Below are 11,422 nucleotides of genomic sequence, written 5' to 3' on the forward strand. Positions count from 1 at the left end.
AGCTCCTCACTATCCGCGCTGAAGCTGAGATCGTTCGCCAGCTTTACAGAAAGCGTCACATTACACATCACATCGTCTTTACGGGATCTTTACGGGATGTGTGTGAACGCACACACAGATTCCGGAAAATCACTGGCAGTGTGAATGAACCACAATCAAACGATCCCGGGACACATTATCCGTATATTTTCCTGAATTTCTGTGTGAAAGAGGCTTCAGTTTAGGTTCGAATCCCGGGTGAAGCATGTAGGCTATATGATTATAATAAATATTTAAAAGTTGTGTTTTTATTGTTCTGTTCTTGTGTTGTAACATCTCTCTGACAACTGAATGAACTCTTTGTGAATCTGTTATTTTGGTTATGAAAAAAATTAACATGAATAAAAAACATCAAGCCACAACGTCTGGCATATTATTATTTAAATATATTAATTGTTCTGCTGCATTAACTCCACTTTTATACTTTGCGGGAGTTAAGTTAAGAAAACAGATGTGCGATTGTGTGGTTTGTTCCTGACCTTGTCGATCAAAAGCAGATTCAGGTCTCGAAACACTTGTGAAACGCCCCGATGCTTTGATTCGCTTTAGTCACATGACATGGGTGTTTCGAATCACACTTCGGAGCAGTGTTTCGAAACATCTGCGCTTCTTTGCACCGATCTTTGCACCGTGTCGAAACGTCAGTTTCGTGTCAGCCATAGTTCACATCAGCTCACCTTCAATGGACTTTGATTACAATTACATATTTCAAATCAGCAACAAAATCTGAAATGAACTGCCCCATGAATGTTGCTCCTTATGCTCAAATAGCGTTAAAAAAAGCATTTTTTACGGATCTTTACACCGTGTCGAAACGTCAGTTTCGTGTCAGCCATCCTAGTTCACATCAGCTCACCTTCAATGGACTTTGATTACAATTACATATTTCAAATCAGCAACAAAATCTGAAATGAACTGCCCCATGAATGTTCACAATTCTGACTTTATAACCAAGGCATTTCACTCGGTGGCCAGTTCTTTTGCTCAAATAGCGTTAAAAAATCTTATTTTTCAGGCTAGACCAGCCAATGCACATGTGCAGTCATAAGCACGAGTCTCAGGTTTCTATGGGAACCGGACCTTCTAATGGCAGCTGCAATGACGCAATCACTTTACCAATCAGCGATTGGCTGTTTAAGTTAGAAGGTGGGACATAACGGCATTTTGTGCATTGCAGTTTCTCCCATTCATTAATAATAGGAGCGAACGGTCTTTGTATATCTATAGTCTTTGTGTATTTGAATTACACAATTATACAAAAATATTAAAGGTTTCATGTATTTGTTACATATCTTTTAATAAATGAACTGCCCCATGAATGTTGCTCCTTATGCTCAAATAGCGTTAAAAAAAGCATTTTTTAGGCTAGACCAGCCAATGCACATGTGCAGTCATAAGCACGAGTCTCAGGTTTCTATGGGAACCGGACCTTCTAATGGCAGCTGCAGTGACGCAATCACTTTACCAATCAGCGATTGGCTGTTTAAGTTGGAAGGTGGGACATACGGCATTTTGTGCATTGCAGTTTCTCCCATTCATTAATAATAGGAGCGAACGGTCTTTGTATATCTATAGTCTTTGTGTATTTGAATTACACAATTATACAAAAATATTAAAGGTTTCATGTATTTGTTACATATCTTTTAATACAAGGTATGGCCAGTGCTGGACTGGGGCTAAAATTCAGCCCTGGACAAATCCGGCTCATGAGACCACCCATGTATGTTTTGCTGGTATTAGGGTCTTAAACTGAAATAAATAAATGAATAAATTAAATACAACCGAAACAAATAATGATAGATGTTATTGCATTTAATGCAAATGCAGGTAACAAATTTTACATTTTTGTCACATAGAAATGTGCACTTGACAGTAAATCACTGATTTTGCCCTAATTGATGCCATAAAGTAAATTTACTGCTATTAAATTCTGTCATCGTTTACAAACCCTCATGTAATTCCAAACCAAAGATATTTTGTGGGTTGCTGGTAACCAAAACATCCTGGTTACACATGACTTCTATTGTATGGCCAAAAAAAAAAAAAACACTTCAAAGCACTTAGTAAAGACGTAACACTTAATTTAAGTAAGACACTGTTATTTATCATTCTTATTTATCTTTTAAGTTCATAAAACATTTAAAGAGAAAAAAGTTCCACCCTTAATGCATGGGATGCAGGTTTTAAAAGCTGTTTATTATGCTAAAAATTATGCTTTTTAAGTGCCATATTGAAATTTACTATAGGTCTTTGCGTAAAAGCCACAGTTTAACTGTGGTAGGCCTATTAGTAATATCATGGTATAAAACCATGCTCCTCATTATGGCTGTATGGTTTCCAAAATAAATAATCAACTTTAGAATTTGTAGAAAAAAAGTCTAAAAATAGTAGTAAAAATTTCTATAAATTTCTATTCCCCAATATTTAATGTAAGTAATAATATGGACATTTTTTTATAAATACATTTCTGCCATATTTCTAAAGTGTTAGTAGCTGCAAGCTAATCTATTTACAGAATTGCGATATAGAAATATATTTAGAAAATGGGATATTGTTACGATGTGGAGAGATGAGGCAGAGAATCCACTTGCACGCACGTTTTAATAACTGGTATAAACTCAGATAACCCAGGACTGAAAAACAGAAGAAAAAAAATCCACAAGAGCACAACTACAAGAACATACAAGATCCTCTAGCAAAACAAGCACTCTGAGAACAGCAAACAACTACTCACAAAACATGAATGCAGAGGTGTAAATTATTTGAGTAAATGTAATTAATTACTGTACTTGAGTATCTTTTTGTATACTCTGTAGTTTTACTGAGTATCAAAGATATTAGCAACTTTTACTCTCTACTTCACTATGAATAAGTATCTATACCGATTTGTAATGAGTATTGCAACTGCACATTATATTTTGCATGACACCTAGCTTTCTCTGCAGCAGTTTATTTCTGCTAAAAGAAAAAGTGATATCGCAACTACAGGGCACTGAAAGTACTATATATCGTGTGTTATGCTCTTACTCACCCAAACTTGTCAACAAGGCTACTTTACATGAATGTGAGTTCCTTAGCAACGGCAATGAGGCCGAAACCAGCTCATCCAGTGCAAGAAGCCTTTGCCTTTTTAATTTTACTTAACATTATTTTTTCAGTATTATTATCCTGTTATTATTGTAAAAGTTCAATAAACAAATTAAGCAAAATAAATAAATAAATAAATAAAGTAACATTATTTTATACAGTTATAATGAAGAGACCTTTTTTAAAAATATTGTTTTGTTTTTTTTGTTTTTTTTTATTACAGTTTTATTTTGGTTTTAGAAAATAAACGTGATTGCTCTTCTCACAAATCAACTCTTCCTTGTTTTTCACTGGCATGTCTCTTTGACTAGTGTATCTCTGAGGCTATATTCAGTATGAGTAAAATACTTAAGTACTGTTTAAATCAGATACTCTAACCCCCGGTTTCACAGACAAGGCTTAAGCCTAGTCCCAGACTAAAATGTAAGTCTGAGCTGTTTCAACTGAAAGAAACTTGCACTGACTGATGTTAAAATATACCAGTGCCTTTGTTTTGTCTCAAGATGCATGTTGATCAAGGCATGTTAATACAAATTATTATTGCATCGCTAAAATTATTAGCGATGCAACACATAAAAAGACAGTATAAGTCATTATAATCAGTAATTATGTCCCCACTGGATGCAACGAATGCCTCGTTTGTAATGGGTTTTAATGTTTTTGAATCATCGCTCCGGGCTAATGTGTTTTTTGAACCTTAAACCACATAAACACATTTCATTACACCAAATACACAAAATAATGTTCTTTTTAGCAGCATCATATGACTCCTTTAACGTCATTTTCATAAAACTCCTCAAGTGTTTTCACGTGAGCTGCAGGAAATGTAATAATGGGAGTGCATGCACTTGTAGTTGAAAAACAAACAGCGTGATTTGTGTCATGGTCATAAAAGAACTTCACAGTAAAACTCAAGTCCGTCTGCTCACTTGGAATTATAGACTTTTTCTGGCCTGTCATTCCCTGCATAACTTTGCCAACAGTCATTTCTTCTGTAGCTTCACCTTCCTCTTAAAAAATTGTAACAACTTAGTTTAGGGACCAATTCGCACTAATAACTAGTTGCTTATTAGCATGCATATTACTAGCATATTGGCTGTTTATTAGTTCTTATAAAGCACATATTAATGCCTTATTCTGCATGACCATATTTTAGATCCCTCAATCCTACAACATACCTAAACTTAACAACGACCTTACTAACTATTAATAAGCAGCAAATTAGGAGTTTATTGAGGGAAAATCATAGTTAATAGTTCGTTTTAGTGAGAATTGGTCCCCAAACTAAAGTGTGACCATATATACTTTATTTTTATTTTTTTTAAGTAAGTGATGTAAGTTCTTCATCAAATGTATGGTAACTACTAGACAGTATGAAATTTTGGACACAGTGGATAATCCTTACACAGATTTTTGTACCATATTATTTATTTATTTATTTATTGCTAGAAATTAACTAACTTTAAATAATGAGCGAGTAAATCACAAATCCATCTTCTGAAAAGTGTCTTATCCTGTTTTATCCCACCCTGAGTCACTATGGTAAGCCTATATTAATGATTTATCTTTTAGACATGTGATGTGAAGACACATTTCCCTGGAAACTGCATACTTCTGTCATCAGTCTGTGCATGCTATTTTCATAAATGCTGGAAAGCAGGTCAGGCTACAACTTTTAGTTTGCATAGTATCACATTCGTATGGAAGCTTGCTTCTGCCATAAAAAAAATAAAAAAAGGATAATGTTGACTTTTTATCTCACAACTCTGTCTTTTTTCTTGCCATTGTGTATATCTCACTTCTCTGTTTTGTTTTTTCTCGCAATTCTGAGTTTGAATTTTGCCATTCTGTTTTTGTGTCTGCTACAGAATAAAATAATAATAATAATTCTGACTTTTTTTCTCAGAATTCTGAGTTTACTTCTTTTCTTTTTCTTTTTGGTTTCCACTAGAGCAGTGATCCTCAAATCTGGCTCGCGAGATCCACTTTCCTGCAGAGTTTAGCTCTACCCTAATCAAATAAAAAATAAAAACGTTTTATTTCACAATTCAGAGTTTATATCTCACAATTCTAAGATTATATCTTGCAATTCTGACGTTTTTCTGAATTGTGATAAAAAAAAAAAAAGTCAGAAATTGTGAGATATAAACTCAGAATTGCGAGAGAAAAAGTACTTCACAGTAAAACTTAAGTCCCTCTGCTCAACTGGAATCATAGACTGTTTCTAGCCTGTCATTCCCTGCATAACTTTGCTAACAGTCATTTTCTTATGTAGCTTCACCTGCCTCTTAAAAAAAAATGATTAGAAATGGGGGCTGTGTGAATGTTTCTTTGTGGAACAAAAGGGTCTCAAAAGTATATCTCTTTGAGAGACAGATAAGAATTCTGACTCTTGGTCACATCAATTCTCACTATTACACTCTAAAAAAATGCTGGGTTAAATAGGGACAAAAAGTGTAGGATTAAGGGATCTAAAATATGGTTATGCAGAAAAAGGCATTAATTTGTGCTTCATAAGTACTAATAAACAGCCAATATGCTATATGCATGCTAATAAACAAGTAGTTAATAGTTAGAATTGGTCCTTAAAATAAAGTGTTACCGTTGCATTGTATCCTCCAGAACATGATAGCTAACAGGTAAGAACTTCAAATGAACTGAATTTATTATTGAGTTTTTAACTGATCAATGTTTTGTCTAATATTTTCTTTTACAGAGTGTCTGTACCCAGGTGAAAAAGAAATATATTTAAATTGTGCTTTTTCAGACATACTTACTATATTTAAATTCGGTGTGCAACCCCATCAAAATTACACATACGCAAAAAGCGAGCCTGGGTTGTGGATTCCCTGTCCATGGAAGAGGAGCACACTGGTCCTTTCCCATATAAACTGGGAGATGTGGGTTATACTGAAACCTTTCTATAGTAATCAGCCACTTTATAGCAGAATATCAACTGATTCAACTAAAATCAAAGTTTTTAAAACATGGATAGTTTAGGTTCTTGAAAACAAGACAGCAATATAATTTTTATATGAGCACAGAATCAAATGAATCATTTTGAATGTTTCCATGCTTTCTTAGTTAAATATTGAAAAGAAAGTTATCGAAGAATTCTCCATTCATGGACAGGGCATCGACAAAGACCCCAAAGGGGTTCTCTCTGTTGACAGCAACGGATCAGTTTACGCTCATGGAAGAGTTGACTATGAGGAGTACAAGAGACTGAGAGTAAGCCCTACAATAAGCAGCGACTAAGTTAAATGAGTATTTTTATTAGTTAATACTGAATGTTATTTTATTGACTTGCAGATCACACTTTCTAAAAAAAACACAATAGTTGCTGTGGATATTGATATTCTGGATGTTAACGACCACGCTCCTGTTTTTAATCGGGACGTGTATGAAATCACAGTAGATGAATTAACACCACAAGGTACCGTCCCGACTCTAATATACAAAACCTGTTGGTTTCCCTGTGAAAGAGCAACATTTGACCTGATCCTCTTTGTATTGTTTTACCCAAAGGTAAGCCTCTGGTCACAGTGCTGGCAACCGACAAAGACCAGCCTGGCACAGCAAACTCACAGTTTACTTTGAGAATCGACTCAGTGTCTCCCTCTACCTCCAGACCTCAGTTCTTCATTCAGCAAAAAAAAGGAGAGCTGACAGGAACCATATCTTTAAAGGGATCCCTTGATTATGAGGTATCATATACACAGTTTTTCCATCCTGAAGTCATTTTGTCAATGTTATGCTGCAGATATAATGTATTATTTAACATTATAATTCCTGCAAATTTTCAACATCCATTCATGCATCCATTGACAAATGAATAGTGTTATCAGTATTGAATATGGAGCAATGACATGATGTTCATTTGTGTTGTCTGGGTGGGTATATTAATGTATTAAAAAACACATTCACACAATAATTAGAATACATCTTGGGCATTGTAACGGAGCGAATGAGACGTGAGGTTTGCGGATCCATATGCAAGGTTTTTATTTAGAGGCGTGCTCATGAAACAGGCAAGGGTCAGACAACAACACTGGTACAACACAGGCAAGACAAAAGAGTATTCCTAGGGCAAGCGTGTGTCTTCAATCGGCAAACGTAAACCAGAGGGCGAGGCAAACGGGTAATTCAAAACATGCAATAATCCAGGCAAGGTGCAAACATAGTCCAAACGACAAGACGAGAGAATTCTAAGACAGGCAGATAATCAGGTAATCGCAAGACAAATCTAGACTAGACTAGAAACTATGAACTATGGCAGAAGGCTCCGTAATGTAGCTATCACTGGGAAAACGATAAGCGCTAAACAATACTCGGCGATTAGAGAAGGATTGAGTGGTTGTTATATAGTGTGTGTGTGATTGGCTGCAGGTGAGTCCAATCAGTGCAATGGAGCATGGGAAATGTAGTCCAGGGTGACGTGCAACAGTTTGTGTGGTGTGAGAGTCAATGTAATCAGAAGGTGACCTCTGGTGGCGATCAGACGGAAGACCACGGACCGGATTTGTGACAAGCATGTTGTTAACTTCAATATTAGAATTCGTGTCCGTGATCAGTAATCAGGTGATTGTGAGCGGGTGTAGGAGGCTGATTCGGCTGGTGAGGCAGGTGTTTCCGTGACAGTGTTAGGGTTTGGTTTAGGGTTAGTTGCTTGTAAATAATTAATGCAGAATTTACTGTTATTATACTGCAATAAGTACTTGTAATGTGTAACGGGGACACTGTAAAATAAAGTGTTACCAAAACATTTTACTCATTTTGTAAAAACAAATATTGTATATTAAAATAACTAATTATGGCTAGTTTTATAATGTTAAGAGTTTTTTGTGCTATATTCCACATGAATTATTGGATATTTACAGCATTTTTGTCATTAAACGTAATGACATTCAGGCAAGATTAAGTGTGCAGATCATTTTTATAAACTGGAAATGACTAATAGTGACAGATATCCAATGAATGTTGAATTTATATTAAGCACAATGAAATGCAAAATGTACCTGTCGGAAAGTAAATGTTTGCAAATAATTCATATTAAAATACTGTAAAAACAATCTTGTTATTGGTAACAAGTTGTATAGGTTGCACTTTTTATTTTGGGGACCAATTCTCATGACTTTTGCCTCAATAAATTCCTAATTTCCTGCTTATTAATAGTTAGTAAGGTAGTTGTTAAGTGTAGGATTAAGGGATCTAAAATATGGTTATGCAGAAAAAGGCATTAATTTGTGCTTCATAAGTACTAATAAACAGCCAATATGCTATATGCATGCTAATAAACAAGTAGTTAATAGTTAGAATTGGTCCTTAAAATAAAGTGTTACCGTTGCATTGTATCCTCAGACGGAAGACCACGGACCGGATTTGTGACAAGCATGTTGTTAACTTCAATATTAGAATTCGTTTTGATTTTAAGATTTGAAAGATCACTTTGATTTTTTGTCAGTCAAAAATGTAAAAGTGATTACTGTCCTAGTGTCATAATGAAGAAAAAAAAAGCCATATTTTATATTTAAAAAAAAGGATAAAACTATTGAAAAGGAAAAAAAACGAATTAGGTAGTTTGTTCTTTTTTTAACAAAACTGCTTTACTGGTAATTGATATTTGAAAAACATCATCAAAAATGTATTTTTATTGTAGAAAAGATCTACAATAAAATAAAAGGCCTCTACAGACCATTGTGATTGCGTGTTAAGGTCAATAAAAGTAATATATATGAATATTTTACCTTAAAATATATTAAAAGCCCCTTTTAAAAATGATGACGTGTACACTTATTCAAGGTAAATATATTATTACTTTTTTATGTAATGGTTATACCACATGACATTATTAGAGTTATTAAATTTAAATGTTTCTTGAAAATGAATGCAGAAAATACATTTCCAAGAACTTGACAGATGCCCCCCCATTTGACATTTTGTCTTTTACTGTTTTTAAACATTTTTGGTAAATCAGGTACACTATCCAGTCAAACGTTTGCACTCATCTCATTCTGTGTTAAAACTATTTACCACATTTTACAATAAATCCCTATCTCATTTTGTATTCGATTGCATTAGGAGTTTGCATTCATGCTAGCTGTTTAGATCAAAAGGTCAAAGATCATCTGACACAGATATAGCATTCAATTTCGCTGTGCCTTTTTCAACGCAGGAGACCCAAAAATACACTATTCTGGTTGAAGCAAAGGATCATGGGGAGAAGATGCAGCTCTCCAGCACAAGCACAGTGATACTGAATCTCATCGGCAAACACAACCATCCACCAGATCTCACTGAAAGAACATGAAGTAAACAAAGTGTAAACCTGTTTCTGTCTTCAGAGCTTTCAGATGTTGCTATTTCAGTCGAGTTATGCTGGTTGAATTGTTTTTGATGATGGTTATATATACAATAGACTACCACTGAGGAAAGTCCAGATCCACATTAATGTCCTTTCCAATCACCGTTTATTCAGAAAGATGCCGGTGACCACTCAGTATTCAAGAAGATGATGAAGCAAGTGGGTGTAATGGAGAGAAAGGAGACTGGACCGATGCTGGACGCCAACAAACTGGCCATGTGTCTGTCTGAGGAGACGGCTGACGTTACAGCTTTCAATCCAGACCTGTACAGCCCGCCTTTACACTTTGAGCTGACTGGAGACGTCCAAGGGAAATGGAGGCTTCAGTCTAACTATGGTAATAGAAAAAAATCATCTTGTTTTACATTGTAATAGCAACCAAATGTACCTGTTTCCTCTGTAATTTCCGCTTTCCTCGCAGGTACATCTGTGAGACTGATCAAAGAGAGCGCTGTACCTGCAGGAGATCATGAAGTCACCCTTAAGGTCTCTGACAGCCGGGGCCAGCATTCAGCCCAGACCCTCTCGCTTCATGTGTGTGACTGTGATGTTTCTGCAGACTGCACTGTGCTCAGAAACCCAGCAATAAAGCTGAACGTCACTGCCATCGCTGCCATAATCATCAGCATCCTGCTGCTGCCGGGTAAGAGAATGACTTCAGCTCAAGCACAATCCTGGGTTTCACATTCACTTTGAGGAGTCGGCAGAAATGTTTGTTTGGTTCATCCAAATATTCAAATTCTGCATTATATTAAACTGAGACTGAAGGATGCATTTTAATATCAGGAACATTAAATAAACTGCAAATTGTATATGAATCAGTTCACACTACTATACAAAAGTTTGGGTCAGTACGATTATTATTATTATTTTTAAGAAATCGATACTTTTATTCAGCAAGGATTAATCAAAAATATTCAATTGTAAAGACATTTATTTTGTTACAAAAGATTTATATTTCAAATAAATGCTGTTTGTTTGTTCATTAAAAAATCCTGGGGAAAAAAACACGTATTTAACAAAAATATTAATCAGCACAACTGTTTTCAACAGAAATCAGAAATGTTTCTTGATTATCAAATCAGCATATCAGAATGATTTCTGAAGGATCATGTGACACTGAAGACACTGAAAATTCAGCATTACATCACATTTGAAACTATATTCACATGGAAAACGGTTCTTATAAATAATAATATTTCACAACATTACTGTTTTTACTGTATTAATATATTTTACTGTAATGTATTTTACTGTAATGTATATATAATCAATGCATCCTTGGTGAGATTAAGAGACATCTTACTGACCTCAAACTTTTGAACGATAGCGTATGTGCCTGGAGTTGTGAATCTAATAATCTTGTGTGTGTGTGATTTAAAACAAAAAGGCATCCTGTTGATGGCGTGTCAGATCAGAATAAAGAAATCTACAAAGGACCACATGCCTTTAGTGGAGGGACCAGACCAATCTCTTAATCCTGACATCAAAGAAATGCGTTGAACTTGGTTGCATGGTAAGCATTATTTTGCAGTTTTATTCATTAGAATCATCTAGCACCAATTTCAGCTATTTTAACATAATTTGTTATCAGTGTTGGGGGTAACGCATTACAAGTAACGCGAGTTACGTAATCAGATTACTTTTTTCAAGTAACTAGTAAAGTAACGCATTACTTTTTAATTTACAAGAAAATATCTGAGTTACTTTTTCAAATAAGTAACGCCAGTTACTTTTTTTCCCCATTTATTGATTGAAAGCTCTCCTGTCCCCTTGTTGAGAGAAATCGGGAGTAAGATGTTACTTTAGTTCTAGAATAAATGTGAACATGCATTAATTCATCTCACTCACAAAAAAATTCAGTATTCCTCAAAATGAATAAAAATAATGCAACTCAGAATATGACGCAAACCTGCAATAATATCCTTTATG

Source organism: Sinocyclocheilus rhinocerous, unplaced genomic scaffold, assembly GCF_001515625.1.
Source record: "Sinocyclocheilus rhinocerous isolate Xijiao unplaced genomic scaffold, SAMN03320098_v1.1 scaffold2515, whole genome shotgun sequence".
Taxonomy (NCBI): domain Eukaryota; kingdom Metazoa; phylum Chordata; class Actinopteri; order Cypriniformes; family Cyprinidae; genus Sinocyclocheilus; species Sinocyclocheilus rhinocerous.